General features: G+C 40.7%; 1 protein-coding gene across 1 annotated transcript in view; it reads right to left on the bottom strand.

Annotated features, from left to right (window-relative positions):
* NUMB (NUMB endocytic adaptor protein) overlaps nt 1-20,822 on the bottom strand; it is a 92,945-nt gene extending 72,123 nt beyond the window's left edge. Inside the window, exon 1 of the mRNA XM_042048020.1 lies at nt 20,749-20,822. The gene's annotated coding sequence lies outside the window, so the exon portion shown is untranslated. The remainder of the gene's footprint in view (nt 1-20,748) is intronic.
* Nucleotides 20,823-23,796: the final 2,974 nt, after the last annotated feature.

The following is a 23,796-nucleotide window of genomic DNA, read 5'->3' as shown; positions in this document are numbered from 1 at the left end:
TATAAACGTTTTTTTTTTTTGTTTTAAGAATGACTCATTTTACTATTCCTTTAAATTGAAGGTTGCCATCTGAGGTTTCCAACATTTTTTCAAAAACTGCTTTCACATGTATGGAACAGAATATTATTTTAAAGACTCTGGACTGCTGTTCCTGGCTTTATTTCCAAAAGTTTTGACATAATTTTGCACCAAAAAAAGCAGTGAAGTACAGTAGCTTTTTCAATTTCTTCAGAAAAATGAGCATAATACAATACTAAACTCCATCCTCCTGAGAGCCACTTTGAGAGAAGCTCATCTAAACAACTTAGAATAGGCTAATTTGAAGCATATTCTATGCACTATTTGGAGTGCATATAAACAAGTTCATACCTGGTAAAGAGAAAAGGACAGGTTTCAACTTGTGCAATTCAGCCATAACCACACTGTAGAAATATTTGATTTCATATCCTGCTTTTTACACTGTAAGAACTTTTACGTGCAGAAAATAGAAAACTTTTAGAAGGAACACTCCACACATTCAAATGTTTGCTTCACATCTTGGAAGCTCTTGTAATGTCCATACTAGCTATTCAGCAAATAATGGAAGGGCTGCTAAACTCATTTGCAACCCATGGTTTCTTACATTACTAATTTGAGAATTAATCAGATCATATAATAAAGTAACGAAATCTTTCTTTTCTCTCTACTCAGATGACTCCAGACCTCCATAATACAAATATTTGACAAATAATGAAGTGCAATCACAGTATTTCTCTCGTAAGTTCTGAGCTTCTGTTCCAAGAACCACCATAATCACAAACTAACCTCTACTATCATGGTTTCAGAGAGTTAAATAAAGGCATATAAATCCCATAAAATGTAGCTGCATAATCTTAATTTCAATGGGGTTAAATGTTGACCTATGTGATCAATTAATTGGATTAACAGGTAAATAGAAGTCCACAAGAGAAAGAAGAAGGTGCTTCTATTTTCTATTTGTGTCCAGCAGAGATTAGTGTTATGCTTAATACTGTTCGTATTGTACTTACATCTGTGAAGAAGAATATTTGACAGCATAATCTGTCAGTATCAAAAACTGACAAATTCAGAGGAAGCAATAAAGAACTAGTTATGGTGACAAATTCCTTTCAACAGTAAATTTATTTCAATATGGATTACGAAAAGTCAAACATAAGATCATGTATACACGAAAAAGAATATAGACTAAACTAGAGACTATCGTGGATTCTAGTTATGCCAGTAAGAAAATGGGGATGAGGTGAGTATTTGATGCTGCAGAGACAGAATAAATTACTTCGAAACACAGGCAGAAAAAGCCCATTGACAGGCCTCCTTCGTCTTCATCCCCAACTGGTACCTACAGTTCAGATGCCCACATTTTAAGAGAAGCTCATCCCACTCCCACACGTACATGAAAAGTGAGTTCCTACATTTTGCTTAACTGACTTCTGAAATAGAAAATAAAGCAACAACTAGGTCATAATCTAAATTACAAAGACTTCAAACTTCTTTTCATCTTTTGTTTTTTTCCTACTAGATCAAGCACCTGGCGTTTGCTATTAGATGAACATTTGTAGCTTACTCTTAGACACTGGAATAATTTGCCAAGGTATATAAGAAGAATCCAACATTTGAAGTCTAAAAAAAATGTAGGGTGTGATTTACATCAAAAGCTATAGTTCAAACAAAACACAGACTTGCTACTTTAGGTGAAATTGTATTGCATCTAATTTTAACTATAAAATAATTTGACCTAGTAGAAGATTTGCCACTAGCCTATATTGGTATAGTTCAAAATGGTGCACCAAGGGAAAAAAACAAGCAAAATAAGAATAGAGAGATTCAATGTATGTTACCTAAACACCAGGAAGTTAAACATGGAGAGAGTGGGTATCTGCATGCCAGAGACAAGACTGGCTGCATTTTACAGCTGACACCTTTCTCATAAAAAAGAGGGAGCTGCTGGGGTGGTGAGCACACAGAGAGACTCAGGCAGAGAGAGACCAGTCACTAATGCCTCTAAGCTCAATGAGCTCACCATGGTATGCTTTTATATAAGCTCACACATATTATCTAAAGATAAGAATACTGTTAAAGAAGTGCTTAGAGAAAGTAAGAGTTAGACAAAAATTTCAGTACTACTATGGGCCAAGTTCATTAATGACATCTACCCAAACACACTTGGACTGCCTACATAAGCCCATGTACGTAATAGGGTATCAGAGTCCTTATATCAGACAAAGAGGGAACTCTGTACTTTACTATCCTGACAAGGAATTTCATAAAGGCCAACAGTTGGGGTGTGCTTGGCACAAGCAAAGGCCAAACATGTACCTAGCTCAATATCTGTACTCCAAGCTGAATCACAAACTATAGAGAAGAGGGTCAGTTAGACAATACTTTGACAGAACAGTATTCCAGACCCCACACTAATTTAAACAGAACTCTGCCTGTGACTCAAACCCTAGGCAAAGACATTCTTCACTAAGCTTTTGTCTTTGCTGTTGTTTTGGGTTTTCATCTTTTTTTGTTTTTTTAGTTACTCAGAATATACTTGGAACAGATCAATTTGGAGATGTGGTAAAACATATTCCACACCACTGAGTTTTATAGAGCTATGGGAATGAAAGCTGTGTCCTGCTGATAAAGAAATATTACTCTTTTTAACTCTATTAGGATGAAGAAGAGATACCACAGCGCAAAGTTTGGTTTTCTTTTCCTCAAGAGACAGGAAAAAAGTTACAGCAGCTGCACTATCTAAAAGTGGACAAGTCTAAACTTGGGACCCAATTTTGCACAGCCCCACCGTTTGCAGTCTGAATCAATACACAGAGACAGACTCTCATTACCCAAGATAAAGGCAAGCTGAGCTATAGTATACGTACTGTCCTCTGCAACAAAGCCTGGGACCCACCCAAGCAGAGTCAGCCCAAGTCCACAACTCACACCCTGAAGAGCTACCTCACACCCTACCTCTTACTTGTAGCCAGACCAGGTGCAGCACCAGCCCCACACCAACTCCCCAGCACTGGAACCACTTTGGGAAGTGCTTCAAAGTATGGCAGCCACTAATGGCTCAACCTAGCAGGACTGAGTTCACAGTAACCTGTAGCTGATCTTTTCAGAAAGTACAACCTACTACCTGCAAGTTCAACCTTTTACTCCATCTGCACCAACAACATCCTTGATAGGGCATAATTTTTTTTTTTAAAGGCTTTTTACAATTTTTCAGTGTCAACAAAATCTCTTCCACTCGGAACTTCATGGTTAAGTATAATTAAGGTACTGTAACACAAACTATTGAGAGGAAGTAAACTGCAATCTTGCCAGTGAAAGCAATTGTTTCAGTATAGCTACATAAACTTTTGGGAGTTAAATGGTAAATGCTAAATAAAGCCTGTCTTTGCTTTTCTACTTTGTGACTTTATTAACACCAATAGCTTTCCCTAATACCAACAGTTTTTCTACTAGGTAGACTTCAGGGACTAAATTTAAAACACATTGCACTGATTACTAAACTGCATTTCACAATTTCCTTTGGATTTCGGCAACATTCTCTCCCAGTTATTAGAGCAAATCTTTCAAAAACTCAATCCATTATACTGAGAGTTTCAAAGAAATTGATGTCTGCCATCATCCAAACAACTAAAGAAGAAAGCAGACAAGATTGCTTTAATGCACATGTTAGAGAACACTTGTATGTAACTGGAACTTGGTACTTTCTACTGTTAACAATTAGTAGACCTTATTTTAGTCCTGCTTCATTTGAATATACATTTTTAAGAACACCCAGTTTAACAAAGTGAAGGAAACATATGAGAGTTTCAGCCTTTTCAGTTCTCAACACCTAAACTGACTTCAAGTTTGAGAGCACAGCAGAAGAGATCATGAATAAATACAATCACTTTCCCACCTTTCTTGTCCAGTATGTCTTGGCTACCTGTACAGATTACCCTTCCATGAAGGACAAACTGCCTTCACAACCAGTTACTCCAAAAGGAAAACCTACTTTCCAAGTCTGCATGTTTTAGACTCAAATTCTACTGACAAACTTACTGTTTGCAGAATTTCTTTTTCCAAGTGTCAGATGTAAGGATACCAAATACCAAACTGTTTCAGTATCAGCACATTACCCAGTTTCCAGACACACTTTTTTTTTTCACCATATAGCTATTATTTTTGAATTCTATTTTGTGACTGAAAGCTGTACTAAGAACAACACAGAAGACTAATACAAAGCTTATCTAAAGATAGAGACTTCATGTTTGTTTGGTAGCAGTTTTAAGACAGTGACCTCTAAAATCATCTTACTCATCTAAAAATCAAGCCCTTTTCTTAAAAGTTCATGTTACAAGCTGCTAAAAGGCTAACTCTTTCTTGGTGCTTCTAATACTTTTTTTGGCTAGCATTAGCTTGCTTTCAGCCTCCTATAGTCAGAATTTAAAAAACCACCAAATACCCTCTAGGAATTGTCAATAGGCACTCGTGGTTCACACTGCCATCATCCTAGTAGGGTCAAGGCTCAGGGGACAAACTGAAAATGGCCATTTTTGCATCTCTACGGCTACCAACTGACCCAAGATTCTCTCTTAGCAACCAGGATGAAACTGTCTTTAAAGGAAGGATTCCTACAGAAAAGTCTTCATATTTTGAGTCCTGTTAGTTGAAGAAAATTACCTATTCTCAGTCATAGTTATTTTCCATCTTACCCAGCACTTGAGAATGATGTTGTCTGCTTCAGTGAATGTCTTTGCTTTCAGTAAAGCAAATCCAAGAGGATTTCTGTGTGTTTATCTATTTTAACATAAATTCTAATTGTTATATTAATCACGAACAGTACTGAATTTGTAAGCATGAAAAGCTTCAGTTGGCACAACTGAACTAATTGAAAAATGAAATTACAGACTTGTGACTTTTCATAACTGTGAGATCCTTCCCTCACTTTTGTATCCAGAGTTGATTTTAAAAGAATCATAGTAGATGATTTTGTGGCTCCAGCACCCACAAAAAAAAAACAAAAACAAAACAAAAAACAAAAACCAAACAAACCAACAAAAAACACACAAGCTTTGCAAGTCACCTTCATTTAAATAGATAGTCCTCACTGTGTATTTAAAACCTCTAATTACCTAATTTCTTGTATTTCTGTTCTCTCCTTTAAGTATCTTTTGAACACACCCTTTTTGTCTTCAGGAACTACTGTATTTTTTAACTCCTAAAAATGAAAAAAAAAAAAAAAAAGAAAAAAAATCAAACTTAAAATAAGACTGTGGGAGGAAGAAAAGACTTGTTCTACACCTGCCTCACCCAGGATCATTGCTTTCATTAACATAGCATGGGACCTGAGAGCCACAAGGCAGAACCTACCTTGAACAGCAAGAATTTTAAAGCAACCCATACCTTTGCTCATTATCTGAGTAATTCTTAGGTGCAGACACCATTATCTCTGTGCTAATAAAACAAGCCACCTCAGTGGAAAACAACTGTGCACTGACTTCTCTAGTACTTCTGAAGGAAGATCTTCACTTGCACAATTTAGTCAGCCTGTAGGTTAGCAATTGCTCTGAAACCAGAACCTGATCTTTGACGTACAGCAGCAACAGGCAGCAAAGCCCTGCTGAAAACACTCATGGGATTTAGAAGAATAGTGCTCATCTAAAGGCACAAGAACTGGAAACCATACCCAGGTAGAAGCTTCCTCTAAAGCTCTGCCTTCTTTGAGCAAGCATGCCACATGTAGAAAGAAGCAGGAAATGTTGGTTTATCTTCTCAACATGAAAATGTGCCTGTCCAGGATAGGATCTGTGCTGTCAAGTTTCCTACAAGTGTTAAGCTCTCCCACTTGAAGAATAATGGAAAGCCAGGTTTGACAAGAAGAAAATTAATTTTATTCATGATCAAGTTTTATGAAGTAGTAAAAAAACCCTTTAAATATCAATTATAAAAAGGTGGACTTCACCCAGCCTAGTTCAGAATCAAACGAAAGCTGCTCTCCAAAAGCCTCATACAGTGTTTCCACTAATATGCATTCTCACTTTGAACTCTCAGCCCTTTTCCCACTTCAATTTCTGTTCAACTCTTCACTTTGAAGCAAACCTGTTCATATTTATAGTGAATAGCTTCTTCTTAGGGAAGCTGCATCGGAACAGTTGCAAAGTCAGAACCTGAAAAAACTACTAGTCAGAATTAAACCACAAAACTAGCTAGAATGAAGGCAACTCATCAAAGACAATTCATTCTCACTACATAATTTAAGAAAATCAAATGACCTACATAAGTAATCCTTTTAGGAGGGAGGATGTCAGCTAATAACTCGGATTATCAATCACTTTCATTACCCTAACAACTCCTTTGTATTAAATAGTGCTCAAAGGCATCCATTATTTATAGATTTCCTCAGACTTCTCTGCAGCTCTCTTCTTAAGCTGTATCTGTAGGACTGTCTCCACACCTAAGCACAAGTCTCACACTTCATTTCATCCAGGCCACTCTGACACCTGTCAGCAGCACACCAGTGCCCATGTACAAGGTATTTCACAAAGATGAAGGCATCAAGGAAGTAAAAAAAAAAAATTAATAAAAAATAACATGTTCAGAAAACAACGCAAGAGTTGCTTGCCAAATTCAGAAGGAATTTTGATCTTAGGCCCCAACAGAACAAAGACAAAATACGTGATTCTGCTTTCCTTAGCATAGGTAAGCCTCCAATTTGAAAAACCTGAATGCCTGTCCATACATAGAGATTTACAAATTACTAGAACAACTGGTAAAGGTTCTCTGTAAGTACAGAGCAGACATTTTTGAAGACACTGTAATAAAAGTAACCCCTCATTTCTTTAGGTATAAAAATAAGAGTTGTCCAACACACAGAGAGTTTATTGGATCAGCTTTAGAACAGTAACATGCAGGAGACCTGACAACTCCATTTGGCAGAAAGAGTCAAATCACAGCTGTGCCCCAGCAGGTAAGTTACCAATTTAGTGTCACACACCAGAATGAAGAGGGTAAGGAGAAAAGTACACACTCACTTCTCACAATTGACCATTCCTACTACAATTTATGCACAACTAACATCCCATCAGTAAATTACAAATACTATCAAATGTAGAGGCTTTTAAAACAAAGAGTAGGAATAGATTACAGGGTTCAAATCGCAAAAGCACCTGAGCTTTCTAACCGCACACAGTTCTGCGGTTTATCCACAATAAAACAGAATTCACAACAGTTATGGTGGGAAGTTTGGGGCAAAATTAATTTTAATAAAACCAAACCATACATAATCCCATTAAGATTTTTGTAGATCAGATGTCCACATCACAGAACTAAAACTGGGAAACAACATGTTTCAAACTCTGTTATTTCACTGCCTATTTAAAGTCAGACTTGCACACAGAAAAGTTCAATCACCATTCTTTAGAAAAACAGGAGAATTCAGACTAACAGAGTCAGAAAATTCCATAGAAATGGTAAGCATCAAGTACTGAAGCACACCTGAATAAACACAGCAGGCATCTTTACCAGGAAAGCAGATCAAAGCGTACTTAATATTCAGTTTCTTCTCCCAGGTTATATGGAACATGCAAGTTTACTTCAAAATAACTTTTAAAAACAGTGATTACTTAGCATTTAGCATCATGGAGCATTACAGAAAAGTCAGCTGGAGCAAACTGAAATTAAACACTTCCTCCTACCCAAATAAAGTTTCCTGAGTCTATAATCACGCAGCATTTCTTTCGTGGCTAAAATTCTTTAGCTCTTCCATAAATACAAGGTGTTTACTTCCCTAATAACTGGTCCATGTGATGAATTTTCCAACTTAATTAAACTCACTTATACTTCAGGTTTCATTTAGAAAGGCTATTTAGAGTTAACAATTTTTTTCGTAAAAAACACTGTATTCTTGGCAGACTTGGGGACTAACAGCCTGACAATCAGCTACAATGTTCCCAGTCCAGATGTGGGTACCTGGTAGTGTTACAGACTTTTGCTACAAAAGTAAGTGGTAGTTAATGTTCAAAGGTACTGACTTGATGCTTCACTTACACAGAACACAGTAACAGCGTGACCACGTCCCAGCTACCGCCTGTAACATGTTAGATACAGTGAATAGTTCTACATCTTTAGTACAGTTGATGGTTCTACATCTTTAACAAGTGAAAGATGGAATTTTACAGATTGTACTGAACAGTTGAGGCAAGTAACTCCCTGATGCCTCAGGGTTTCAATGAAAGAAATACAACACAGCCTTTCTGAAAGCAAGAGCTGATTAAATGAAGACATTTTGGAAACTAACATATAAATGCTTATTTCCATTAGAGCATCTGTCTCAAAAAATCAATGCTCAGAGCTCTCTGTAAGAGGTGGCTCCTGAAATAAACAAGGTTTTGTAGGCAGACTACACAGACAAAAGCAGCTTCTTCTTTCCCCTGAGAGGCAGAAAGGGCAGTCAGCAATGGGGTGAGATGAAAACACACATTAAGGGACCAAACGCAATAACCTCCTTCCTCTCACAGCCTAAACTTTGCCATGGCTCAAGGTTCTGTGTAAGCGAAGTTCCCTAATGGACCTGTTCTCATGCAAGCCCAGTACTTGTTCCCTCTAATCATGGCTGTGCAGTTCACCGCTACCCACATAACAACAACCTACTGCCACTTGACCAAGCAATCCCTGTTTAAAGCAAAAACACACACACCAAGAGTGTTACATCCACACACGAAAGAGGGGAGAAAAAAGTCCCCAAGTCAGTCACCATAACTTCCACCAATCTCACCTCCTTGAGAAGGGGCCCTCACAACTGGCACACAGAAGGCTATGCTTGCCCTAAGCCCAACTCTCTAGTCCAGTGCATTCTTTATTACTTTCTTTTTGGAATGAGGAACACCTTCAAAGTAATGACATAAAACACTTTTCCCTCAAAAAAAGTTGAAACACTGTACTTTTTCAAGGGTCGCTCCTTTATTGTTTACTACATTGTGCAATCTGCCCTCTCAAAGCACACAATCGACTTCCTTTGCTCTCCCATCCTCTCAAAAATCATCAGCATGCTACTTCCAGGTAGAAATTGAACTACATTAAACTATCTGTAAATTATTTTCTCTATTCCCTGCACTGGAAAACTTAAATTATGGCTCGTTCACATTTAAAACCAGTTTGCAGGAGGCTATACCAACCCAACTGCTCGGTGCTCCACCTAGTTCCCGTTCCTCCTTAGACAGCATTTGCCAGACCACTTGGAGACAATCCAGCTCACCACAGCAGCAGCAAATACCTTGTGCTGAATTGACTGATTATGGTTTATGAGAAAGTCAAATACAAAAGGCACAGCAGAAGCACACAATGGACAGTCAGAACAGTTCTTCCAGTGGCAGCAGTCGGGTTAAGAATTCATGAGATATCCCGAGTCATCCTTAGACATCCCTACAAGCATCATTGACAGGATCAAAAATACTTGCTAGTGAACAGGACTTGCTTGGGAAACACATTTTTGAGCTAACAGCTGATACCCTTGTCTGTTTCTCTGAATACCATAACCCTGTCTAGAGGCACATCTATCAGACATGTTAGAAGGAATAACCCATTAACCAAAGAAATGTTTTAAACTTCCAAAGAGACTTGTAACTATAAATCCCAAGGGGTGTAAGGCAGAAAGTTAAGAGGACTTCAGCCTTAAGTCTGTGTCTTATTTTCTACACTGAACAGTAAATACCCTTTCATTTCAATAAGATTCTTCCATTTCTAACTTTCCACCATACACACGATAACTAAAACATGATTCACTTGGAGTTTGGCATCGAAAGAACCTAAATGTTAATACTGAAAAATTTAAGTCTTCTGGATTTATCCACAAATAACCTATCAGCAACTAGATCTGTAAAATAAAATACAAATTAAGCCAGATCTCACAAGTTGGCCTTTCACTACTAGAACCTGCACCTTTTGGCTTGACGTTTCTATGGAAAGAGGTTAAGGAGAATTGAAAAATAAAAAAACAAAAAGGAAAAGAAAAAAGCAGAGGATCCATGAACCAGCTGCCTTCTCAAAATCCTCTGCTGCACCATGAATCATTTTAGTTTGCAAAATTAGCAATTTTCTTCAACATCCTTTACCTCCTGTGTACCACAAGAATTCTATTTTGAACAAGTCTTTCACCTTGGATTTACTTCACTGATTTCACAGAATCACACAATCTGCTACTGCCCTGCCTCCTCCCCTTTCTGATAATCTGAATTTCTGATATTCAGATGTTCCATTAGTCTCAGTTAGAAGAAATGTTCTGGTACTTGCTTAAAGACCACTGCACAGTGATCTACACTTACTACAGAATAAAGGTGAATTTTAAGCACATTAAAATATTCTGATCACCTTTCAGATGAACCCCGAGTGATATTTCTACTCCCAAATAGATGAGTCATAAAAACCTTAAATGGATGAGAAGAACTTCCCTAATTTTGCTCTGGACAAGTCTGAGAATAATGAAATATGTTACAATCTAAAGAGTAACCACCTCACACATTTTACATGCATCTGAACTTAAATGATCTCAACTCCTATAGGAAATTATAATACATATAATGTCAGAAATAATATATATTAATGACAGTTTTCTTGGTTAAGTTCTTTACAAACATTATTGGGACTAAAGGCCTGTGGGGAACACAATTTCCTACCTTCAGAAAAATAAAAACAACTTCTAAATTGCATGAAAGAATTAGGATTAAAACCCAGGAACTTCTGTAAGCCAGTTCCAAATTTAAAACAGCAGATAATGAAGTACCCAAAGTAAACACAGAATTATGCCATACCTAATTTAATACAGTAATGCCGCTTGCGTTAGCACCCATGCATAAATGATGTTGATCTCCATACACTCCATACCAGGATTACTGGGGGAACATTACCTGTTAAACAGCATATTGAAGCTAAATAAGTACTCGTTACTGACACCTGACACATCAAACAAACTATGGGTTTGTGTTTAAAAGATGAAAACACCGAATGTGGTGCTTCTGGGAAAAAAAGCTTAAAAAAAACCCAAGACTATCCTTGCTACATCACTAAACTAATCACTGTCTTCAATAACGATGAGGTGCCTAAAAGAAGTAAGAGCTAAGAATTACCAGAATTCAATGCACTCATTGCTTAGATCTCAAGGGCTATTAAGTCCTGAGTAGAAAGGCTATTCACAGTTCCACGTAAACAGCTGTGGAGAGAAGCAATTCCCAGCGTATTTCACACTGGTATCATCCCCAATTTTATGAAATGAGAATATCCCAACAATTAGGCCTGCAGCTTTAAGCCAGTATTGTTTAGCACCCTGACAGCCATACATACCTTACAAATGCGGCACCACATGGAAAACTAAGGAAAGTGCAGTGTAAAACCATGATTTTTGGTCATGAACTGCAGGCATTATCTACAAATGCCCCAAAGTATATCTGAAATCAAGTCCTGGAAGATGGAATTAATTCTGACCTGAATTTCAAAATATAACAGCTATGTGACAGCATTTTACACCTATGAAAGAACAGCAGTCCTCATTATTTGGGAGTGATACAACTCAAAATTGGCAGATGCCAGTCCCTTTCCACTGAAGAAACTGGGACAACTCACAGTAGATTGATCTGGTATCTCTGTACAGAACTAGACCAGATGCCATGCCATCTCAGATGAGTCAACAAATCATTAGCTATTTCATGATAGCAGCTATTTCAGCTGCAACTGATCAGTTTTTATACATGTAATGTGTCTCACAGCAAAGATGCACAATAGAAAGTTGAAAGACTGTCTCTGAAAGAGGAAAAGAAGCTCATGCAGCATTTACCTAGACCAAACACTGAAACAGTGAACTGAACAATAAGCAATCATTTACAGTGTAAAAGCCACATTAAGACTGAAGTAAGCATGTTTGTATATTTCTAAATGTAACTGGAGCCAGAAACAATGTGTGAAGGGCAACAAAAAAACAAGTCCCATAGCTTAGCTCTGTAAAAGAAGTATTTCCCATTCTTTGTAGAAAATATGAAGGAAGGAAGATTTTGGGACTACTCTTTTCTTCCCTAAGGTAACATTAACATTAGCAAGATAAACCGTGTCTTCTTCATCACCACATTAATAGTTTTAGCATTTGCCTACAATTCTGAATCACACCAGTTTACATTTCTCACTTGATCTAATTCCATGAGGAACAAAGACATCCATTTAGTTACTACTCTTTACCTGTGGTCAGATGGCTGCACAGCCTTTACTTTCAGAAACCCCTTCTTCTAGGGCCATTATGCAAGGGGACAGAAATAATTCTGGCCGCTAGACTGTGACAAACTATGTGAGAAGCAAGAGCCAAGGCAGTGAGTAGGACCCAGTTGGTTTAAACCAAATCTTGGTATCTGCTAGAAGCAGATACCAAAACAATATGACAGTACCTGGAGATGTACCGTCACTGATGGATCTGAGATGTGTTCCCATCTCTGAAACCTGGGTCCTGTAACACGACGATCAGCAGTTGGCCACTCACATAATCAGACTTACAGATGCTTCTCTACTGAAAAAGGACAGAGCCATCCCTACTTGGGCCACAGAAATCACTTATGCATCTAGAAGAAGCTCCAGGAAAGAGCTCCTGAAGCCATAATCTTCATCTCAGGTGGGATCTTTGGAGGGTGAGGGAGGCAGGCGGGCAGAACCATTTCCAAAATGTACTACATCATAGTTACATTAGCTGTATGCACCGGATCCATGTCACTTCCTTTTAGCAACAGCACAGCCCCTCTGTTTGTTCTCCCCCACCCAAAGCTCTGGGGCTAGTGCTTGCAGAAATGAAAACAGGGACTGATCCTGCTAAAAACAAACCCGGAAAAAGGAAATAGTTTATCATTTATTCAATTCAAGAAAGGAATATACAATCAAACAGTCCTGGGATTTTGAACTGCAATTCAGAAGTGCAAGAAGTTTAGCTGTCATCAGGCAAGACTGGAGGTAAGTCATGATCCAGCATCTCAAAAATTCCAGGATGTGTCACATTCCAAAAAAGTTTCTTACCTCTGAATACATAATTCATTTTTTACTTTTTTTTTTTTTTTTTGTCTGAAATGCAGGAGATGAAAGACAGCAATACACTATCAAATTAACCAAATTCCTGCAAGTGAGAGAAAATATCCAACAGGAGAAGGCACACCATAACCAAGTTATAATAACATAACCAAGTTATGATATTCATAGCAAAACACTGCAGTACATTATTAAGAAATTAAAGCAGAAAATTGAGGGAATAAGGAAATCAAGACAGAATCATAAAGATTTTCATCCTGGACTTCCTCAAAAATAATTATTATTATCATCTCCTTCTTTATCTTCCCTAGGATTTCCAAAACAAGAATAAAATTTCCACAGTTCACACGACCCCACTGTATTTGGTATATCTGTGTTCCTACCTCAGCACAGCCTGCCTCAGAAGAAAGGAAGAACTATGTCTACAGCACTAGAATAACAATTTAACAGTAGTTAAATCAGTATATGGTAGAGCTGATTTTTTTATCTGCTTGAACGATAAATATTCTTTACACTGTATGATTTTCAGAATTGGGTCCTTATCTTCAAGTCAACAAATACTGTAGGCAGACAAACCACATTGCCTTTTCCAGTCACAGTTATGTTCCTGGTCTGTGTATGGAGCAGATGCTGAACACTGTGGATATGACTACTTTGAGAACAAACTCTAACGGGCAAAGTAAATGATGCCCAAAGCAAGAGTTAACTACACAGAGAATAACTTATTTCAACTGAAAATAAAATTTAAGTATGGGACCATATCTGAAATGTGAGGTAATAGACATGAATCTCTATTATGTCATATAGGTCAATAAAGGTCATGTCTGAGAAACAAATTCTGTACTTTCAAGAGCGAGGAGAACTTTTAGACAGCACTAAGCATATACCTCTTTAAAGGGGTATACCCTACCCCACCTGACAGCAAAGAAATATTCATATATTTTGGCTGTTAAAGTTTGGGTCAAGCCAACTTACAATGATAAATGACATTGTATTAGCATGATGCACCTACCCAAAACACATGCAGACAGTTTGATAAAGCATTCAATGACAGTCTTCTATTTGCCAGCTGCATACGGTAAATCCAAGCCATAGCTTAGATTTTATACATAAAATCAGCTACATAAAGGTTGTTAAAAAATCAACTATTTTATAGACACTTTAAGAAAATATCCTAGCAAAAAAGATACAGGCCAACTGAATTGCAGTCCTTCATTCCCTTGCAGGAGGCTGGCTTCCTGCTACCAAGCTAAGAGAAATACACAGCACTGCCCAGTTGCTCAAAGACTGAGTGGCTTTTTACAGGCTGCTTACTCAACATAGGAAAATCCCTGCATGGCACAGTTGAGAGGCACTTTAAACTAGCAAATGGCCTCTGACAAATTCATGTCATTTAAAATAATAGCAAGAAATCCTCATGTGTAAATAAACATACATACAAATGCCATGACACTCTTTCAAAGCTACCCTGTGCAAATCCAGCTAAAGAAAGAGCACATTACATAAGAGATGCTTCTCACACAGACACTGTAACCTACACAGAAATGCTAAACTTTACAGACACAAGCAAAATTGGACATCAATATTAAACTCTGATAATGTTCAAGGTCTGTTAATATGAGAGCACACAATTAATCCTATTAACTAGCTTACTGATAATTCAACTGGAAGGCGGGGGGAGAGGAAAGAAACCCCAAAAAGCTCTATCACTAGGTATGTGCTAAAATACAAAAAGCAAAACCAACATCACAGCCACTGAATCCTGTAAAGTTGGGTTTATGCAAGACCTTAAACTAGACGAGCTAATTCTCATACACAGATTTTCAGACTGGGTTAGGGAACTTGATGCACAGGTGATGTACATTTCAACCTGAAATGCGACAACTCAACATTGATCAGACTCTGCATTGATTAGAACTACAAGGAAGAACTTGCACAAGAACCCCAGCCCAAAGCACTAAACCTTGACTAGTACCACACTAATGATGGGTAAATTCTTTCTTGGACTTTTTTAGACCACATTAAGCCTTTTGGCTTTTTGGAAACAGTGTCACATCTCACTCTTTTAAATCAAAAGTAGTCAGCAGAAATACCATGTTAAGCAGACTCTGACAATAAAAAGTAAAGTATATGCCAAAGGCATAGTAGTAAAGCACAGGAAAAGGTTGGAAAATTCACTTGTCCCACTGATGAGACGTGAGGCAGCCACAACCCTCAAAGCATAACCTATACAGCTCTATAGTCCTGCAGTTACAGCAGCCTGTACAAAGCAAATTAATAACAACTGTCTTTTTGTAACAAAAAGCACCCACTGTTTTTTTTCTTCCCCACAGAATTTAGATTAATTTGAGTAAGAAACAAGTATTAGAGGAAAAAACCCCAGCAATTAAGTTTCATGGGACTATGGTATTTGGCTCTTTGCTTCACGTAAACTGGTCTAGTGCTACTGAGTTTCAGAAAAAACCACCCAAGAACAAAATTAGAAGTTTACTGTTAAACACATTTGGAAGGCAGGAACATACTTGCTTTTCCTGCATACTGTGGGAAAAATATAAATCCAACACTTTTATCATTAGTTACTAAACAAAAGCTACACCCAGCCTATGTTAACTGTGAACCAAATTTCTATTTATGTCATTCCTCCGTATGGGGAACAAATTCCTTCACATGTCTCCACAGATTTTTACTACAGCAGTTGATGAACTAATGCCTTTGAAAGAAGACTATCCTCACTCAAAATCTTAAGTCAACACACAAAGATATCAGCTAACTAAAGACCCAAGCATTTACCAGCCACTCAGCACTACAAGGCACACTGAATAGCGAGGAGTTTGGCACTTACAAGCTCAGTGGTGCACTTACAAGCTCAGTGGTGCCCATCAGCAAACTGCACAGCCCTGGAAATGCCAAGGTATCTCTAGTCCTGGTGGATTACAGAAATAAGCTTTTTAACAGTCTAAAATCAGTTCACCACTGAGAGTGGAGCCTCAACACAGGCTTGAATTGCATTAATGAAGTTTAAACAACATTAAAAGTAGAAGGAAAGAGGCATCATTGATGTTTGGAGTTTTTGCCCCAGAAAAATAAACTGATTAAGAGTGGTCACATCCAAATTTAGAACAGCTAGCACACAGTAAGAGTGGTTCTGGCCAAGTACATGTTTTTTCTTTGCCTCAGTAACACTTGTAGCTCTTAGATCAGTGAAGAAGCCCAGGCCAATGTCTAAGTACACACCTACAGAAGGCAGTTCTGAAGAGCAAACTCTCTAGGTATACCTGCAGTACTGCTTATAATCCAATTCACTGGGAAGTTCCAGTGTGTTGTTTCCCAGAAAAGGAAAAGTCATCAGAAAAAGATTCCAAACAGTTTGGTCCAAGTCATAACACACTGTACTTGAAATCACAGTTTCACTCAGAAGGGTAACAACTTTGGTTCTGGCTTCGGTATCAAAACGCACCAGCAAAATCTCAAAAATCCTACAGATTCAGCACTCAAAGAAGCCAAGAGCTTCTTTCAGATCCCCAGACTCTGAAATTAATGGCTTCACATTTTCCTCAAGAGCACCTTTACATTTGGGCATACATATTTTCAAGCAATTTCTCACACGCAAATTAATTTGTCCTGACACACTTTCAGTCACAACTCTGCAGAAACACAAGTTAGTGTTCAGAATCATCTTTAAGCCATCACATCTGGTAATTACTACTACAGAACACCAAGACTCCACAAAAAATTACTATGTAAGACAAATGCCAAACAAAGCAATTCACATTTTCAGAGCTATCTCCTAACCACACACTTCAAAGGAGTCTGGATGAATGTCTAACTGCAGTTACATATGACATGATGCCATTTATACTTCCGAACTGGTGTCTGCCAGTTGCAAGTCTTGGTCAATAAAAATGAAGGAAAATAAAAAAAAACAAGAAAAAACAAAACAAAATAAAAAAATCCTCAACAACAACAAAAACCACGTCCTGCACAGTGGAACAAACAGTCTTCCTGATCTTGCTTGTTATTAAAATTTTGTTCTTTCTGATGCAACATCTGCTTTAACTATACACCATAAAGAACATGAGTTCAAAATGAGTATTTGATGGATCCCACCCGTAGAATGAGAACAAATCCTCTTCCAGACACAGCTGTGTCAGTCTGAGGTTACTGAGCACATCCCTAGTTCCACATCCTCCACTCATTACTGTTACCACCCACATCAACATGCCAGCTGAGAGAAATGGAAGAACACTCTCCAATTTATTGTGATTTTTATCTGCCAAGCCAGCTTAAACAGTTTGCTATAGGTCCTTGTTTAACCCAGGTCATGCTGATGGAAATGTATGGTTCCAGACAAGCTCAAAGAAATTTCAATCAGAACTACCACAGCCCCATCACAAACCCCACTTCAACAGTATTTCCACCCCCTGACCTGGATGGTCAGCCAGTTCAGATACATGATCCAACCAAAATTCAACAAAACAAAAAAAAGCAATTTACTACTAGCTTGATTAACTCCCGGACTTTGCTTAACTCACAGCCACAAAGGCTTCCTTGCCAGCAGCTGAAGATGCACAGCCAAGAAGGAGACATGACCACCAGAGCTTCCATTTAAGCTGCCAAGTCTATTGACAAGCTTAGGCAAAACTAAAATAGAGCTGCTTCAGCAAAGAGTGGTCACAGCCTCCTCCTCCTCCTATGCAAGCAATAACATTTGTATAGCCATGAAGTCAGTTCAGGCAGTTGATCCAACTGAAGCTTAGCATTTTTCTGTACGACCATTTTCAGCTGGATCAGCAAAGAAAGACTAAAAGGGAAAAACATCCTTTTGGCAAAAGCTTTGGCAGAAAAATCAAGGCTGCTCTGGTGGTAATGCAATAGTATGACTGTGGAGGACATGCTAAGTCTTAGGCTGATTGAATTTATGCTTGGTATTCTGCAGAAAAAGAAATGCAATATGCTCCAATCTCACTTATTAAAATTGCGAGATCAACCGAAACTGAACAAGAAATCTGTAATTTTAATATATGTTCACTGATCAAAGTAAACTCCAAAAACAAGACTAAGGACATGATTTCACATTAGTTTAAACCAAGCTTGCTTGATAAGCTGGCAAAACAAATAAAAATATAAGTAAACTTTGACCCTCCCCTAAAGAAAAGGACAAAGTCAGCAGAGTGTCAGATGAGTAGATGAGTGCAGTAAGTAGGATACAACCCCAAAGTCATCAGTTACACCAGCTTAGGCTGCCAATCTCTTACTTGATAGATTCTGTAAAACATATTTTCTAGAGGGCAGAAGATTTAATTTCTATAGCATTAGAGCAATTAATTTTTTTCCCAATGTTATGCAGCTCCATCAATATCACTAGTGGAATAAAATTCTGCTATAGGCAGAATGCAAGGATCCTGCACAGTGCTGTAATAAGCTCTCACAAACACACAATAAAATATCTGCTATAACATGTTTTTCCCAATAGCTTCTATTCCTGGGGAGGGAAGCACTTTTGCAAAGGCTTTCACTACAATTTCAGAAAGTTTTTATCCCATCACATCCATTATGGTGGGAAAGAAAATTACTTACAGAGCATTCTGACACCACGCAGCTCTATCAAACTACAAAATGTAAGACTTAAAAGTCTGGCAAGTTTTAAGAGCCCAACGTGGCTTGCTGGTTTGGGTTCTTTCTTCCTAAATGCATAATGCTGTCAAGCTACTAACACAAAATCAGAAGGTTTCACAACACTAGGTTGAGAAGATAAACAAACTTGTCTGCTCTGTCTAGTTTACATGCGCCTTCAGTTTCCACACATTTAAGCTAAATAATAAATTCAGGAATGCAATTCCCAGGATGAAAAATACATTTTCTGCTAGTAAGCATTTACATGGCTGATTTGAATTGCATTTCACATGTATACTTTAGGAAAAAATAATCTTTGATGTGTTATGTTTAGAGTTCTGTAAATCTGTATTTTTACTGAGGCTTAAAACCAACACTTTATGCAATTACAGATTAAAAAGATTTTACTGTAGGATAACTCGGGGTACCAAGAGTCTTAGAATCACAGGCAAGGATAAACACATCTGAAATTCATTGTTTTGGACTTCGTTCACATTTTTATTTCTTCTGTAAGACTTTTGCGAAGGAAAAAAAACAGCACTTCCACAGAGAATTGCCAAGAGATGAAGAAATGGAAAAAATTCACTGATGAACAGAAAAACAATACTGTTTCTCTATGGTAACTATTAACTTCTGCATAATCATAAAGACCATTTTAGCAGTAACCATAGATCAATAAGTCAAATAGAACTGAGTCAGAAACCCATTTAAATATTTACATTTTTTGTTACAAGTCATACCTAAAGTATTACTATAGCCAAAGAGAATGACTGTGCCTTCCATTTTACTCCCTCTCCTCATTCAGGAGCCTATCCCGAAATGCAGAATGATCAAAATACAAAACAAGAGAGCAAAACAAAATCCCTTAAATGGTACAAATAGACACTGTTGACAGCTATAAGCTTCCCCGACTCCAGACAGCTGAATTAGGAAATATTGACAACAACACAGAAAACACAGCAGCACACAGAAAAGCTCCCTTATCATTTCATAAACCATTAATGAGCAGGTTACATAAATCTACTGGACCGAAAGAGTTGTACACTGGAGCTGCTGCAAGACATTAACTCTCCTGTGAGGGATGCATCATTTCATTCTTGAAGACTGTTCATCTCCGTGAGCGCAATAAAAGGAGTTAAGGGCATTCCGAACGGGAGCTGCATTTTAACCCTTCGTGACCCACCGAGCACGGAGCGAGGCGATGCTCCCCGGGCCCGCGGCAGCCCCCGCCCCGCCCGCTGTTGCTCATACATCCCTCTTGCGCCCGCAGGACGGGCCGAACCCAGCCGGCTGTTCCTTTGTGCAGCCTGGCGAGCTGCCGCACACGCACTGAGGCACCGGCCAAGCCACGAACCGGGTGAAAAGAGACGAGCCCCGCTGCTCACAGGGGCCCTTTCCCCTACAACTCCCGCTGCCAGACTGGGTCGTCAGCGCCATCGCCTCAAAGCCTCGTCCCGACGCCTCCTGAACTTCACAGCGCCCCAGCCCCAGCTGAGACGGGGCGGCGGGTTTCGGGGAAGCCCCTACTTTCCGGAGCCCCCACTCGCTCCCACGGCCGCGCAGGGGCGGCAAGCGATACAAAGCGCCCGGGAGCGGCCGCGCCGGAGGGACCCTCTGACGGAAACCTGGCCGGGATTCAAGGCCTAGGAGAGACCGCAGGCACTGGAGGCAGCCCCGGGAGAGCCCATGAAGCGGCGCCGCCCCGGGGGTCGCTCCCTCGGGCCAGCGGCTTGGTGCTCGCCGCAGGGCCCTTCGGTGCCGCGGCCGCCCCCCGCAGGCTCCACCTGCGCCGGGCCCCCGCTCCACCGCACCCCGGGGATCGCGCCCCACCCCACCGCCCACCGCCCCCCGCCGGGGCGGGGACCGGAGGGCGCTCCCACATCGCCCCCGGCCTCCGCACGCACTTTCCCGGGGTACCCCTGGCCCCCTTCATCCCCTCCGGCCCCGCAGGCTTCCCCCGCCTCCAGCGCCCCCCCCGCCGCCGGACCCACCCGCGCCCCGCGGGGCTCGGCACGGCCCCGTCACGCCCGCCCGCGGCTCCGGCCGCCGCGGCGAAGGCCCTTCCCCACATCGCGGCCCGGCCGTGCTCACCTGCTGCCCGCAGCCGCCTCCCTCCGGCGCCTCCTCCGCCGCCCGTCGCCACCGAGCAGCGCCGCCACCGCCGCCGCTCCGCCCCCACCCCCCGGCCGCCGCTCCCGCCCCCGCCGCCAGCCACGCCTACTCCGGCGGCCCATTGGCCACCCGCCCCGAAGTCCGCCCTTCGGATTGGTGCGAGAAGCCGTCCATCAAAGCCTCGGCCCCGCCCATCCCCGCCCCACAGGTCCCGGGTGTTTTATTCACGCCGGGGCTCTGGCGCCCCCAATCTCTCGCTGTCGGTTCTGATTGGCTGACGCGGTGGGAACGGCGTGCCAGGATTGGCTGCCCGAGGTGCCACTGCGGCGCTGGGCCCGCCCCCCCAGTGGGGCTGGGCGGCGCGGTGCGGTGGGAAGGCGGCGGCCGCTGCCGTGCCGGGGTCAGGGCCGGGGCCCGGCGGCTCTCGGGGACCCCCGGCCGGCGTCCCGCTGATGCGCCAAGGCGGGATGTGCCTTCCACCGCCCGTCTCCGGTTCGGTTCAGCCGTGGCTCTTGTCCCTCACAGCTGCGGCAGTGGTGGCACCAGGATGAGGATGGCTCTCGCAGCCCCAGTGCCACGTTGGTTTCCCCCCGATAAACTGTATTTGGTGACTGACACCTTCCCTAGGGGCTGCAGTGAGACGTGCTGCTAGTGCCAGCTCTCCAGAAACCGTAGTATCCTACATCAGCCAGAGGCCAGGCTTGCAGGAAAAACGCAAGCAGGCTCCTTTAACCTCCAAGATTAAGACTTTCTGAGAACCAGAATATTCTCGGCGTATCCTTCCTTCGGTCCAAGAAATACTAGCATGCCTCCATGTTCGAGGTGCAGACAGTACCAGGCACTGAATTCAGCAGGGAGGCTGCCTTTCAAAGGGAAGTTACCCAGGGGAATCGAATCCTCTGGGGAGCAGCACGCTTGCGACTGCACATACGGGGCTTGGCCTGAACGCGTTATCCGGAATGCGTATTTCCAATAGCTGCCTCCTCTCAGCAGACTTTCAAGCAGCTACTTCATCCAAAATGCAAGCCAGAACAGTTGCCGGTGCATTCAGCTGGGGGGGGGGGGAAATCAGGTAATTGAAATGCAAAGATTACATGATGTTTCTCTGCATTATTATGTTCTCCCTGCATATGCCATCCCCCTTATTCCTCTTTGTTTCTGAATCAAGCAAAGAAACACAGCAACAAAGAACACGGGCCTTAATGTTGGCTGGCAAACATCCAGGAAACAAAGCAACCGAAATAACTGGGAATTTCAGAGCATCGCGCAAAAATCATTTACCAAGTTTACATAGGAAGTGCTCAGGCAGAAGTATGAGTATGGCACTGACTCTGAGTTTCAGACTGATGCTCTGACCCCCAAGTCATCCCTTGTTCAGAAATTAAACTGAGAAGATGCAGGAGTTTTCCTTACATCTTTTTGCATATACCTTTGCTTTCCAAGAAAAGACAAATCAAGGCAGAGAGCTGCCTTCCCTCTCAAATATTCAAAAATGACTAGAGGATAAGACATTTCTACCAGTTCTAAGTTTTCTTCTGATTTTATGAAAACATTCCTGACTTAACGTAGTTCTTAAAATACTGTATTCCCAGTACCTTCATCTTATTCATAGCCTCTGGATTTTTGACAGAAATTTTTATAAAACATGGTGCCCTAAACCTTAATTCCTAATGAACAATTCCCATATTATCGAGAAGCTCTACTTCCAAATGAAGTACAAAGGAAAAGGCCAGGACATGCTACTGTAAATAAAATCTAATGTATGCTTCAGCTATTTATAGCTTTTACAAATATTTATTAGATAGCTAAATTCATTTGTTGCCATTACTGCTTCTCTGCTCAGCTGATAACTTGACCTCCCCATATGGCCATTGGTGACGGAAGGGAAAGGGGCTATGGTGGGAAAGGAAAGGAAGATGACCCTAGAGGTCACTTAGCTGGACAAGCTGAGCATCCAGCATAGCAAGCTGCACATTCACAGTGCTGTGCTGAGGGTCCAAGGCACATTCTGTGTACTCAGTCTTCCAGTCTTCCCACAGCGTTTCTGTGGGAGGGGGGGAAATTAATTCTCCAAGGTCTGATACTGGAAGCAACGCTTCAAATGCTTTGATCCTTATGGATAACAAAGAATTGGAAGATAGTTCATAGCATTGACAAGAAAACAAACCCAATTTGCCCCTTATCACCTTTCCTTTAAGACTGAGACAGGGCTCCCTGTGTAATACACAAGATTAATGGACTTGACTGTTCCTGTCATGCCCACTGACTCCTGTCAGCTGTGCCTTTCTAGCCAAGACCTTTCCTGGACTCAGTGGGACAGCAGGATAGTACGCTATCCCCTAAGGATCTGAGAATATATTACACACACATTCATGACAATGCAAACTCCTTTATCCCCATTGCAGATACCCAGAGGCTTAACACTAACACTTAACACTTAACACTTAACCTCCCTATTGGTTATCTAAAATAACATCAGTGATTAAATCTCCCTTCTCTAATCACACCATAATATTATCCCTTCTAGGAACAAGCCATACCAGTATAAATACTACCACATACGCATTTTTATGCTCACCAAGAGGAATTCCATCTTTTTGGCAGTATATATAAAACAATAGGAGCTTGTGTGTGTGGATGAGCACTGGAAATGTTCACCTTCTATAAGGTGCCATATTGGCTAGTAGCAACACAAATCTACTATGGGAAGCAAATAAGCAAGTACTACAGGGACTTTTTCCTATTGTGCTCTGAGCAGGTCTCAACAATATGGTTGCCAAACCAAGGCATTCTGTTTGCATAATATTTTCATCTTGGTAGTGCTGCACCCGAGGTGAGCAAGCAATTTCAGAATACTTCAGAAAAACTTCAGTATAGGAAACAAAAGGTAAAGTCTTTTTACAAGGCTTCTGACTAGGAGAAGCTTACAGGAGAAGCAAATGTTGAATAGTCCTGCCCTATGTTAGCATAGCTATATGTTAATCTTGAAATAGTAGGCATAAATGTATTTAATGAGCAAAGCTATGC

This window comes from Corvus kubaryi, unplaced genomic scaffold (assembly GCF_017639235.1).
Source record: "Corvus kubaryi isolate FWS band 111438036 unplaced genomic scaffold, C.kubaryi_AGA036_p1.0 66, whole genome shotgun sequence".
Lineage (NCBI taxonomy): Eukaryota > Metazoa > Chordata > Aves > Passeriformes > Corvidae > Corvus > Corvus kubaryi.
The sequence above is the reverse complement of the archived record's forward strand: the minus strand, read 5'-3'. Positions and strand labels throughout refer to the sequence as shown.